This window comes from Ambystoma mexicanum, chromosome 1p (assembly GCF_040938575.1).
Source record: "Ambystoma mexicanum isolate Mex_15411 chromosome 1p, UKY_AmexF1_1, whole genome shotgun sequence".
In the NCBI taxonomy this organism is placed as follows: Eukaryota; Metazoa; Chordata; class Amphibia; order Caudata; family Ambystomatidae; genus Ambystoma; species Ambystoma mexicanum.
Genome location: NC_090921.1, coordinates 16,588,328 through 16,602,510, shown reverse-complemented (window position 1 = coordinate 16,602,510; position 14,183 = coordinate 16,588,328).

Genomic DNA, 14,183 nt, shown 5'->3' with positions numbered 1-14,183 from the left:
CACACTGTACCTATTGGACCCGGGTGAGATTGGCGGGCAGCCTACAGATCCTTATGGATCCTGCGCACTGTACCCATGGGACCCGGGTGAGATTGGCAGGCAGCCTAGCAGATCCTTATGGATCCTGCACACTGTACCCATGGAACCCGGGATGGATCCATAGGCAGCCTAGCAGATCCTTATGGATCCTGCATACTTTAACCATGGGACACGGGCAGGATCGGCAGGCAGCCAAGCAGATCTTTATGGATCCTGCACACTGTACTCATGGAACCCGGGAGGGATCTGCAGGCAGCCTAGCAGATCCTTATGGATCCTGCACACTGTACCCATGGAACCTGGGATGGATCCACAGGCAGCCTAGCAGATCCTTATGGATCCTGCATACTTTAACCATGGGACCCGGGCAGGATCGGTGGGCAGCCTTGCAGATCCTTATGAATCCTGCACACTGTACCTATTGGACCCGGGTGAGATTGGCGGGCAGCCTACAGATCCTTATGGATCCTGCGCACTGTACCCATGGGACCCGGGTGAGATTGGCGGGCAGCCTAGCAGATCCTTATGGATCCTGCTCACTGTACTCATGGAACCCGGGAGGGATCTGCAGGCAGCCTAGCAGATCCTTATGGATCCTGAACACTGTACCCATGGAACCCGGGATGGATCCATAGGCAGCCTAGCAGATCCTTATGGATCCTGCATACTTTAACCATGGGACCTGGGCAGGATCGGTGGGCAGCCTAGCAGATCCTTATGGATCCTGCACACTTTACCCATGGGACCCGGGTAGGATCAGCGGGCAGCCAAGCAGATCCTTATGGATCCTGCACACTGTACCCCTGGAACCCGGACAGGAACTGCAGGCAGCCTAGCAGATCCTTTTGGATTCTGCACACTGTACCCATGGGACTCGGGTGGGTTCTGCAGGCAGGGTCCTGCACACTGTAACCATGGGACCCGGATGAGATTGGCGGGAAGCCTAGCAGATCCTTATGGATCCTGCACCCTGTACCCATGGAACCCGGGACGGATCTGCAGGCAGGATCCTGCACACTGTACCCATGGGACTCGGATGAGATTGGCAGGCAGCCTAGCAAATCCTTATGGATCCTGCACACTTTACCCATGGGACCCGGGCAGGACGGTGGGCAGCCTTGCAGATCCTTATGGATCCTGCACACTGTACCCCTCGAACCCGGATTGGAACCGCGGGCAGCCTACAGATCCTTATGGATCCTACACACTGTACCCATGGGACTCGGGCGAGTTCTGCAGGTAGCCTAGCAGATCCATGATCCTGCACACTGTAGTCATGGAACCCGCGAGGGATCTACAGGTAGCCTAGCAGATCCTTATGGATCCTGCACACTTTACCCATGGGACCTGGGCAGGATCGGCCGGCAGCCAAGCAGATCCTTATGGATCCTGCACACTGTACTCATGGAACCCGGGAGGGATCTGCAGGCAGCCTAGCAGATCCTTATGGATCCTGCACACTGTACCCATGGAACCTGGGATGGATCCACAGGCAGCCTAGCAGATCCTTATGGATCCTGCATACTTTAACCATGGGACCCGGGCAGGATCGGTGGGCAGCCTAGCAGATCCTTATGGATCCTGCACACCGTATCCCTGGAAATCAGACGGGAACTGCGGGCAGCCTACAGATCCTTATGGATCCTACACACTGTACCCATGGGACCTAGGGCGAGTTCTGCAGGCAGCCCAGCAGATCCATGATCCTGCACATTGTAGCCATGGAACCCGGGAGGGATCTGCAGGCAGCCTAGCAGATCCTTATGGATCCTGCACACTGTACCCATGGAACCCGGGACAGATCTGCAGGCAGCCTAGCAGATCCTTATGGATCCTGCACACTTTACTCATGGGACCCGGGCAGGATCGGTGGGCAGCCTTGCAGATCCTTATGGATCCTTCACACTGTACCCCTGGAACCCAGATGGGAACCGCGGGCAGTCTACAGATCCTTATGGATCCTACACACTGTACCCATGGGACTCGGGCGAGTTCTGCAGGCAGCCTAGCAGATCCATGATCCTGCACACTGTAGTCATGGAACCCGTGAGGGATCTTCAGGCAGCCTTGCAGATCCTTATGAATCCTGCACACTGTACTCATGGAACCCGGGAGGGATCTGCAGGTAGCCTAGCAGATCCTTATGGATCCTGCACACTGTACCCATGGGACCCGGGTGAGATTGGCGGGCAGCCTAGCAGATCCTTATGGATCCTGCATACTTTAACCATGGGACCCGGGCAGGATCGGTGGGCAGCCTAGCAGATCCTTATGGATCCTGCACACCGTATCCCTGTAAATCAGACGGGAACCGCGGGCAGCCTACAGATCCTTATGGATCCTACACACTGTACCCATGGGACCTAGGGCGAGTTCTGCAGGCAGCCCAGCAGATCCATGATCCTGCACACTGTAGCCATGGAACCCGGGAGGGATCCGCAGGCAGCCTAGCAGATCCTTATGGATCCTGCACACTGTACCCATGGGACCCGGGTGAGATTGGCGGGCAGCCTAGCAGATCCTTATGGATCCTGCATACTTTAACCATGGGACCCGGGCAGGATCGGTGGGCAGCCTAGCAGATCCTTATGGATCCTGCACACCGTATCCCTGTAAATCAGACGGGAACCGCGGGCAGCCTACAGATCCTTATGGATCCTACACACTGTACCCATGGGACCTAGGGCGAGTTCTGCAGGCAGCCCAGCAGATCCAGGATCCTGCACATTGTAGCCATGGAACCCGGGAGGGAGCTGCAGGCAGCCTAGCAGATCCTTATGGATCCTGCACACTGTACCCATGGAACCCGGGATGGATCCACAGGCAGCCTAGCAGATCCTTATGGATCCTGCACACTTTACTCTTGGAGCCCGGGACGGATCCGCAGGCCGTCTAGCAGATCCTTATGGATCCTGCACACTTTACCCATGGGACCCGGGCAGGATCGGCAGGCAGCCTAGCAGATACTTATGGATCCTGCACACTGTACCCCTGGAACCCGGATGGGAACCGCAGGCAGCCTACAGATCCTTATGGATCCTACACACTGTACCCATGGGACTCGGTGAGTTCTGCAGGCAGCCTAGCAGATCCATGATCCTGCACACTGTAGCCATGGAACCCGCGAGGGATCTGCAGGCAGCCTACAGATCCTTATGGATCCTGCACACTGTACCCATGGGACCCGGGTGAGATTGGCGGGCAGCCTATCAGATCCTTATGGATCCTGCACACTGTTCTCATGGAACCCGGGAGGGATCTGCAGACAGCCTAGCAGATCCTTATGGATCCTGCACACTGTACCCATGGAACCCGGGATGGATCTGCAGGCAGCCTAGCAGAACCTTATGGATCCTGTACACTGCACCCATGGAACCCGGGACAGATCTGCAGGCAGCCTAGCAGATCCTTATGGATCCTGCACACTTTACCCATGGGACCCGGGTAGGATCGGCGGGCAGCCAAGCAGATCCTTATGGATCCTGCACACTGTACCCCTGGAACCCGGACGGGAACTGCGGGCAGCCTAGCAGATCCTTATGGATCCTGCACACTGTACCCCTCGAACCCGGATTGGAACCGTGGGCAGCCTACAGATCCTTATGGATCCTACACACTGTACCCATGGGACTCGGGCGAGTTCTGCAGGCAGCCTAGCAGATCCATGATCCTGCACACTGTAGTCATGGAACCCGCGAGGGATCTACAGGTAGCCTAGCAGATCCTTATGGATCCTGCACACTTTACCCAAGGGACCTGGGCAGGATCCGTGGGTAGCCAAGCAGATCCTTATGGATCCTGCACACTGTACTCATGGAACCCGGGAGGGATTTGCAGGCAGCCTAGCAGATCCTTATGGATCCTGCACACTGTACCCATGGAACCTGGGATGGATCCACAGGCAGCCTAGCAGATCCTTATGGATCCTGCATACTTTAACCATGGGACCCGGGCAGGATCGGCGGGCAGCCAAGCAGATCCTTATGGATCCTGCACACTGTACTCATGGAACCCGGGAGGGATCTGCAGGCAGCCTAGCAGATCCTTATGGATCCTGCACACTGTACCCATGGAACCTGGGATGGATCCACAGGCAGCCTAGCAGATCCTTATGGATCCTGCATACTTTAACCATGGGACCCGGGCAGGATCGGTGGGCAGCCTTGCAGATCCTTATGAATCCTGCACACTGTACCTATTGGACCCGGGTGATATTGGCGGGCAGCCTACAGATCCTTATGGATCCTGCGCTCTGTACCCATGGGACCCGGGTGAGATTGGCGGGCAGCCTAGCAGATCCTTATGGATCCTGCACACTGTACTCATGGAACCCGGGAGGGATCTGCAGGCAGCCTAGCAGATCCTTATGGATCCTGAACACTGTACCCATGGAACCCGGGATGGATCCATAGGCAGCCTAGCAGATCCTTATGGATCCTGCATACTTTAACCATGGGACCCGGGCAGGATCGGTGGGCAGCCTTGCAGATCCTTATGGATCCTGCACACTGTACCCCTCGAACCCGGAATGGAACCGCGGGCAGCCTACAGATCCTTATGGATCCTACACACTGTACCCATGGGACTCGGGCGAGTTCTGCAGGCAGCCTAGCAGATCCATGATCCTGCACACTGTAGTCATGGAACCCGCGAGGGATCTACAGGTAGCCTAGCAGATCCTTATGGATCCTGCACACTTTACCCATGGGACCTGGGCAGGATCGGCGGGCAGCCAAGCAGATCCTTATGGATCCTGCACACTGTACTCATGGAACCCGGGAGGGATCTGCAGGCAGCCTAGCAGATCCTTATGGATCCTGCACACTGTACCCATGGAACCTGGGATGGATCCACAGGCAGCCTAGCAGATCCTTATGGATCCTGCATACTTTAACCATGGGACCCGGGCAGGATCGGTGGGCAGCCTAGCAGATCCTTATGGATCCTGCACACCGTATCCCTGGAAATCAGACGGGAACCGCGGGCAGCCTACAGATCCTTATGGATCCTACACACTGTACCCATGGGACCTAGGGCGAGTTCTGCAGGCAGCCCAGCAGATCCATGATCCTGCACATTGTAGCCATGGAACCCGGGAGGGATCTGCAGGCAGCCTAGCAGATCCTTATGGATCCTGCACACTGTACCCATGGAACCCGGGACAGATCTGCAGGCAGCCTAGCAGATCCTTATGGATCCTGCACACTTTACCCATGGGACCCGGGCAGGATCGGTGGGCAGCCTTGCAGATCCTTATGGATCCTTCACACTGTACCCCTGGAACCCAAATGGGAACCGCGGGCAGCCTACAGATCCTTATGGATCCTACACACTGTACCCATGGGACTCGGGTGAGTTCTGCAGGCAGCCTAGCAGATCCATGATCCTGCACACTGTAGTCATGGAACCCGTGAGGGATCTTCAGGCAGCCTTGCAGATCCTTATGAATCCTGCACACTGTACTCATGGAACCCAGGAGGGATCTGCAGGTAGCCTAGCAGATCCTTATGGATCCTGCACACTGTACCCATGGGACCCGGGTGAGATTGGCGGGCAGCCTAGCAGATCCTTATGGATCCTGCATCCTTTAACCATGGGACCCGGGCAGGATCGGTGCGCAGCCTAGCAGATCCTTATGGATCCTGCACACCGTATCCCTGTAAATCAGACGGGAACCGCGGGCAGCCTACAGATCCTTATGGATCCTACACACTGTACCCATGGGACTCGGGCGAGTTCTGCAGGCAGCCTAGCAGATCCATGATCCTGCACACTGTAGTCATGGAACCCGCGAGGGATCTACAGGTAGCCTAGCAGATCCTTATGGATCCTGCACACTTTACCCATGGGACCTGGGCAGGATCGGCGGGCAGCCAAGCAGATCCTTATGGATCCTGCACACTGTACTCATGGAACCCGGGAGGGATCTGCAGGCAGCCTAGCAGATCCTTATGGATCCTGCACACTGTACCCATGGAACCTGGGATGGATCCACAGGCAGCCTAGCAGATCCTTATGGATCCTGCATACTTTAACCATGGGACCCGGGCAGGATCGGTGGGCAGCCTAGCAGATCCTTATGGATCCTGCACACCGTATCCCTGGAAATCAGACGGGAACCGCGGGCAGCCTACAGATCCTTATGGATCCTACACACTGTACCCATGGGACCTAGGGCGAGTTCTGCAGGCAGCCCAGCAGATCCATGATCCTGCACATTGTAGCCATGGAACCCGGGAGGGATCTGCAGGCAGCCTAGCAGATCCTTATGGATCCTGCACACTGTACCCATGGAACCCGGGACAGATCTGCAGGCAGCCTAGCAGATCCTTATGGATCCTGCACACTTTACCCATGGGACCCGGGCAGGATCGGTGGGCAGCCTTGCAGATCCTTATGGATCCTTCACACTGTACCCCTGGAACCCAAATGGGAACCGCGGGCAGCCTACAGATCCTTATGGATCCTACACACTGTACCCATGGGACTCGGGCGAGTTCTGCAGGCAGCCTAGCAGATCCATGATCCTGCACACTGTAGTCATGGAACCCGTGAGGGATCTTCAGGCAGCCTTGCAGATCCTTATGAATCCTGCACACTGTACTCATGGAACCCGGGAGGGATCTGCAGGTAGCCTAGCAGATCCTTATGGATCCTGCACACTGTACCCATGGGACCCGGGTGAGATTGGCGGGCAGCCTAGCAGATCCTTATGGATCCTGCATACTTTAACCATGGGACCCGGGCAGGATCGGTGCGCAGCCTAGCAGATCCTTATGGATCCTGCACACCGTATCCCTGTAAATCAGACGGGAACCGCGGGCAGCCTACAGATCCTTATGGATCCTACACACTGTACCCATGGGACCTAGGGCGAGTTCTGCAGGCAGCCCAGCAGATCCATGATCCTGCAAACTGTAGCCATGGAACCCGGGAGGGATCCGCAGGCAGCCTAGCAGATCCTTATGGATCCTGCACACTGTACCCATGGGACCCGGGTGGGATTGGCGGGCAGCCTAGCAGATCCTTATGGATCCTGCATACTTTAACCATGGGACCCGGGCAGGATCGGTGGGCAGCCTAGCAGATCCTTATGGATCCTGCACACCGTATCCCTGTAAATCAGACGGGAACCGCGGGCAGCCTACAGATCCTTATGGATCCTACACACTGTACCCATGGGACCTAGGGCGAGTTCTGCAGGCAGCCCAGCAGATCCAGGATCCTGCACATTGTAGCCATGGAACCCGGGAGGGATCTGCAGGCAGCCTAGCAGATCCTTATGGATCCTGCACACTGTACCCATGGAACCCAGGATGGATCCACAGGCAGCCTAGCAGATCCTTATGGATCCTGCACACTGTACCCTTGGAGCCCGGGACGGATCCGCAGGCCGTCTAGCAGATCCTTATGGATCCTGCACACTTTACCCATGGGACCCGGGCAGGATCGGCAGGCAGCCTAGCAGATACTTATGGATCCTGTACACTGTACCCCTGGAACCCGGATGGGAACCGCAGGCAGCCTACAGATCCTTATGGATCCTACACACTGTACCCATGGGACTCGGGTGAGTTCTGCAGGCAGCCTAGCAGATCCATGATCCTGCACACTGTAGCCATGGAACCCGCGAGGGATCTGCAGGCAGCCTACAGATCCTTATGGATCCTGCACACTGTACCCATGGGACCCGGGTGAGATTGGCGGGCAGCCTATCAGATCCTTATGGATCCTGCGCACTGTTCTCATGGAACCCGGGAGGGATCTGCAGACAGCCTAGCAGATCCTTATGGATCCTGCACACTGTACCCATGGAACCCGGGATGGATCCGCAGGCAGCCTAGCAGATCCTTATGGATCCTGTACACTGCACCCATGGAACCCGGGACAGATCCGCAGGCAGCCTAGCAGATCCTTATGGATCCTGCACACTTTACCCATGGGACCCGGGTAGGATCGGCGGGCAGCCAAGCAGATCCTTATGGATCCTGCACACTTTACCCCTGGAACCCGGACGGGAACTGCGGGCAGCCTAGCAGATCCTTGTGGATTCTACACACTGTACCCATGGGACTCGGGTGGGTTCTGCAGGCAGCCTAGCAGATCCATGATCCTGCACACTGTACTCATGGAACCCGGGAGGGATCTGCAGGCAGCCTAGCAGATCCTTATGGATCCTGCACACTGTACCCATGGAACCTGGGATGGATCCACAGGCAGCCTAGCAGATCCTTATGGATCCTGCATACTTTAACCATGGGACCCGGGCAGGATCGGTGGGCAGCCTAGCAGATCCTTATGGATCCTGCACACCGTATCCCTGGAAATCAGACGGGAACCGCGGGCAGCCTACAGATCCTTATGGATCCTACACACTGTACCCATGGGACCTAGGGCGAGTTCTGCAGGCAGCCCAGTAGATCCATGATCCTGCACATTGTAGCCATGGAACCCGGGAGGGATCTGCAGGCAGCCTAGCAGATCCTTATGGATCCTGCACACTGTACCCATGGAACCCGGGACAGATCTGCAGGCAGCCTAGCAGATCCTTATGGATCCTGCACACTTTACCCATGGGACCCGGGCAGGATCGGTGGGCAGCCTTGCAGATCCTTATGGATCCTTCACACTGTACCCCTGGAACCCAAATGGGAACCGCGGGCAGCCTACAGATCCTTATGGATCCTACACACTGTACCCATGGGACTCGGGCGAGTTCTGCAGGCAGCCTAGCAGATCCATGATCCTGCACACTGTAGTCATGGAACCCGTGAGGGATCTTCAGGCAGCCTTGCAGATCCTTATGAATCCTGCACACTGTACTCATGGAACCCGGGAGGGATCTGCAGGTAGCCTAGCAGATCCTTATGGATCCTGCACACTGTACCCATGGGACCCGGGTGAGATTGGCGGGCAGCCTAGCAGATCCTTATGGATCCTGCATACTTTAACCATGGGACCCGGGCAGGATCGGTGCGCAGCCTAGCAGATCCTTATGGATCCTGCACACCGTATCCCTGTAAATCAGACGGGAACCGCGGGCAGCCTACAGATCCTTATGGATCCTACACACTGTACCCATGGGACCTAGGGCGAGTTCTGCAGGCAGCCCAGCAGATCCATGATCCTGCAAACTGTAGCCATGGAACCCGGGAGGGATCCGCAGGCAGCCTAGCAGATCCTTATGGATCCTGCACACTGTACCCATGGGACCCGGGTGGGATTGGCGGGCAGCCTAGCAGATCCTTATGGATCCTGCATACTTTAACCATGGGACCCGGGCAGGATCGGTGGGCAGCCTAGCAGATCCTTATGGATCCTGCACACCGTATCCCTGTAAATCAGACGGGAACCGCGGGCAGCCTACAGATCCTTATGGATCCTACACACTGTACCCATGGGACCTAGGGCGAGTTCTGCAGGCAGCCCAGCAGATCCAGGATCCTGCACATTGTAGCCATGGAACCCGGGAGGGATCTGCAGGCAGCCTAGCAGATCCTTATGGATCCTGCACACTGTACCCATGGAACCCAGGATGGATCCACAGGCAGCCTAGCAGATCCTTATGGATCCTGCACACTGTACCCTTGGAGCCCGGGACGGATCCGCAGGCCGTCTAGCAGATCCTTATGGATCCTGCACACTTTACCCATGGGACCCGGGCAGGATCGGCAGGCAGCCTAGCAGATACTTATGGATCCTGTACACTGTACCCCTGGAACCCGGATGGGAACCGCAGGCAGCCTACAGATCCTTATGGATCCTACACACTGTACCCATGGGACTCGGGTGAGTTCTGCAGGCAGCCTAGCAGATCCATGATCCTGCACACTGTAGCCATGGAACCCGCGAGGGATCTGCAGGCAGCCTACAGATCCTTATGGATCCTGCACACTGTACCCATGGGACCCGGGTGAGATTGGCGGGCAGCCTATCAGATCCTTATGGATCCTGCGCACTGTTCTCATGGAACCCGGGAGGGATCTGCAGACAGCCTAGCAGATCCTTATGGATCCTGCACACTGTACCCATGGAACCCGGGATGGATCCGCAGGCAGCCTAGCAGATCCTTATGGATCCTGTACACTGCACCCATGGAACCCGGGACAGATCCGCAGGCAGCCTAGCAGATCCTTATGGATCCTGCACACTTTACCCATGGGACCCGGGTAGGATCGGCGGGCAGCCAAGCAGATCCTTATGGATCCTGCACACTTTACCCCTGGAACCCGGACGGGAACTGCGGGCAGCCTAGCAGATCCTTGTGGATTCTACACACTGTACCCATGGGACTCGGGTGGGTTCTGCAGGCAGCCTAGCAGATCCTTATGGATCCTGCACACTGTACTCATGGAACCCGGGAGGGATCTGCAGGCAGCCTAGCAAATCTTTATGGATCCTGCACACTTTACCCATGGGACCCGGGCAGGATCGGTGGGCAGCCTTGCAGATCCTTATGGATCCTGCACACTGTACCCCTCGAACCCGGATGGGAACCCCGGGCAGCCTACAGATCCTTATGGATCCTACACACTGTACCCATGGGACTCGGACGAGTTCTGCAGGCAGCCTAGCAGATCCATGATCCTGCACACTGTAGTCATGGAACCCGCGAGGGATCTGCAGGCAGCCTAGCAGATCCTTATGAATCCTGCACACTGTACCCATGGGACCCGTGTGAGATTGGCGGGCAGCCTACAGATCCTTATGGATCCTGCACACTGTACCCATGGGACCTGGGTGAGATTGGCGGGCAGCCTAGCAGATCCTTATGGATCCTGCACACTGTACCCATGGAACCCGGGATGGATCCACAGGCAGCCTAGCAGATCCTTATGGATCCTGCATACTTTAACCATGGGACCCGGGCAGGATCGGTGGGCAGCCTAGCAGATCCTTATGGATCCTGCACACTTTACCCATGGGACCCGGGTAGGATCAGCGAGCAGCCAAGCAGATCCTTATGGATCCTGCACACTGTACCCCTGGAACCCGGACGGGAACTGCAGGCAGCCTAGCAGATCCTTTTGGATTCTGCACACTGTACCCATGGGACTCGGGTGGGTTCTACAGGCAGGATCCTGCACACTGAACCCATGGGACCCGGATGAGATTGGCGGGCAGCCTAGCAGATCCTTATGGATCCTGCACACTGTACCCATGGAACCCGGGACGGATCTGCAGGCAGCCTAGCAAATCCTTATGGATCCTGCACACTTTACCCATGGGACCCGGGCAGGACGGTGGGCAGCCTTGCAGATCCTTATGGATCCTGGACACTGTACCCCTCGAACCTGGATTGGAACCGCGGGCAGCCTACAGATCCTTATGGATCCTACACACTGTACCCATGGGACTCGGGCGAGTTCTGCAGGCAGCCTAGCAGATCCATGATCCTGCACACTGTAGTCATGGAACCCGCGAGGGATCTACAGGTAGCCTAGTAGATCCTTATGGATCCTGCACACTTTACCCATGGGACCTGGGCAGGATCGGCGGGCAGCCAAGCAGATCCTTATGGATCCTGCACACTGTACTCATGGAACCCGGGAGGGATCTGCAGGCAGCCTAGCAGATCCTTATGGATCCTGCACACTGTACCCATGGAACCTGGGATGGATCCACAGGCAGCCTAGCAGATCCTTATGGATCCTGCATACTTTAACCATGGGACCCGGGCAGGATCGGCGGGCAGCCAAGCAGATCCTTATGGATCCTGCACACTGTACTCATGGAACCCGGGAGGGATCTGCAGGCAGCCTAGCAGATCCTTATGGATCCTGCACACTGTACCCATGGAACCTGGGATGGATCCACAGGCAGCCTAGCAGATCCTTATGGATCCTGCATACTTTAACCATGGGACCCGGGCAGGATCGGTGGGCAGCCTTGCAGATCCTTATGAATCCTGCACACTGTACCTATTGGACCCGGGTGAGATTGGCGGGCAGCCTACAGATCCTTATGGATCCTGCGCACTGTACCCATGGGACCCGGGTGAGATTGGCGGGCAGCCTAGCAGATCCTTATGGATCCTGCACACTGTACTCATGGAACCCGGGAGGGATCTGCAGGCAGCCTAGCAGATCCTTATGGATCCTGAACACTGTACCCATGGAACCCGGGATGGATCCATAGGCAGCCTAGCAGATCCTTATGGATCCTGCATACTTTAACCATGGTACACGGGCAGGATCGGTGGGCAGCCTAGCAGATCCTTATGGATCCTGCACACTTTACCCATGGGACCCGGGTAGGATCAGCGGGCAGCCAAGCAGATCCTTATGGATCCTGCACACTTTACCCCTGGAACCCGGACGGGAACTGCAGGCAGCCTAGCAGATCCTTTTGGATTCTGCACACTGTACCCATGGGACTCGGGTGGGTTCTGCAGGCAGGATCCTGCACACTGTACCCATGGGACCCGGATGAGATTGGCGGGCAGCCTAGCAGATCCTTATGGATCCTGCACACTGTACCCATGGAACCCAGGACGGATCTGCAGGCAGCCTAGCAAATCCTTATGGATCCTGCACACTTTACCCATGGGACCCGGGCAGGACGGTGGGCAGCCTTGCAGATCCTTATGGATCCTGCACACTGTACCCCTCGAACCCGGATTGGAACCGCGGGCAGCCTACAGATCCTTATGGATCCTACACACTGTACCCATGGGACTCGGGCGAGTTCTGCAGGCAGCCTAGCAGATCCATGATCCTGCACACTGTAGTCATGGAACCCGTGAGGGATCTACAGGTAGCCTAGCAGATCCTTATGGATCCTGCACACTTTACCCATGGGACCTGGGCAGGATCGGCGGGCAGCCAAGCAGATCCTTATGGATCCTGCACACTGTACTCATGGAACCCGGTAGGGATCTGCAGGCAGCCTAGCAGATCCTTATGGATCCTGCATACTTTAACCATGGGACCCGGGCAGGATCGGTGGGCAGCCTAGCAGATCCTTATGGATCCTGCACACCGTATCCCTGGAAATCAGACGGGAACCGCGGGCAGCCTACAGATCCTTATGGATCCTACACACTGTACCCATGGGACCTAGGGCGAGTTCTGCAGGCAGCCCAGCAGATCCATGATCCTGCACATTGTAGCCATGGAACCCGGGAGGGATCTGCAGGCAGCCTAGCAGATCCTTATGGATCCTGCACACTGTACCCATGGAACCCGGGACAGATCTGCAGGCAGCCTAGCAGATCCTTATGGATCCTGCACACTTTACCCATGGGACCCGGGCAGGATCGGTGGGCAGCCTTGCAGATCCTTATGGATCCTGCACACTGTACCCCTGGAACCCAGATGGGAACCGCGGGCAGCCTACAGATCCTTATGGATCCTACACACTGTACCCATGGGACTCGGGGGAGTTCTGCAGGCAGCCTAGCAGATCCATGATCCTGCACACTGTAGTCATGGAAACCGTGAGGGATCTTCAGGCAGCCTTGCAGATCCTTATGAATCCTGCACACTGTACTCATGGAACCCGGGAGGGATCTGCAGGTAGCCTAGCAGATCCTTATGGATCCTGCACACTGTACCCATGGGACCCGGGTGAGATTGGCGGGCAGCCTAGCAGATCCTTATGGATCCTGCATACTTTAACCATGGGACCCGGGCAGGATCGGTGGGCAGCCTAGCAGATCCTTATGGATCCTGCACACCGTATCCCTGTAAATCAGATGGGAACCGCGGGCAGCCTACAGATCCTTATGGATCCTACACACTGTACCCATGGGACCTAGGGCGAGTTCTGCAGGCAGCCCAGCAGATCCATGATCCTGCACACTGTAGCCATGGAACCCAGGAGGGATCCGCAGGCAGCCTAGCAGATCCTTATGGATCCTGCACACTGTACCCATGGGACCCGGGTGAGATTGGCGGGCAGCCTAGCAGATCCTTATGGATCCTGCATACTTTAACCATGGGACCCGGGCAGGATCGGTGGGCAGCCTAGCAGATCCTTATGGATCCTGCACACCGTATCCCTGTAAATCAGACGGGAACCGCGGGCAGCCTACAGATCCTTATGGATCCTACACACTGTACCCATGGGACCTAGGGCGAGTTCTGCAGGCAGCCCAGCAGATCCATGATCCTGCACATTGTAGCCATGGAACCCGGGAGGGA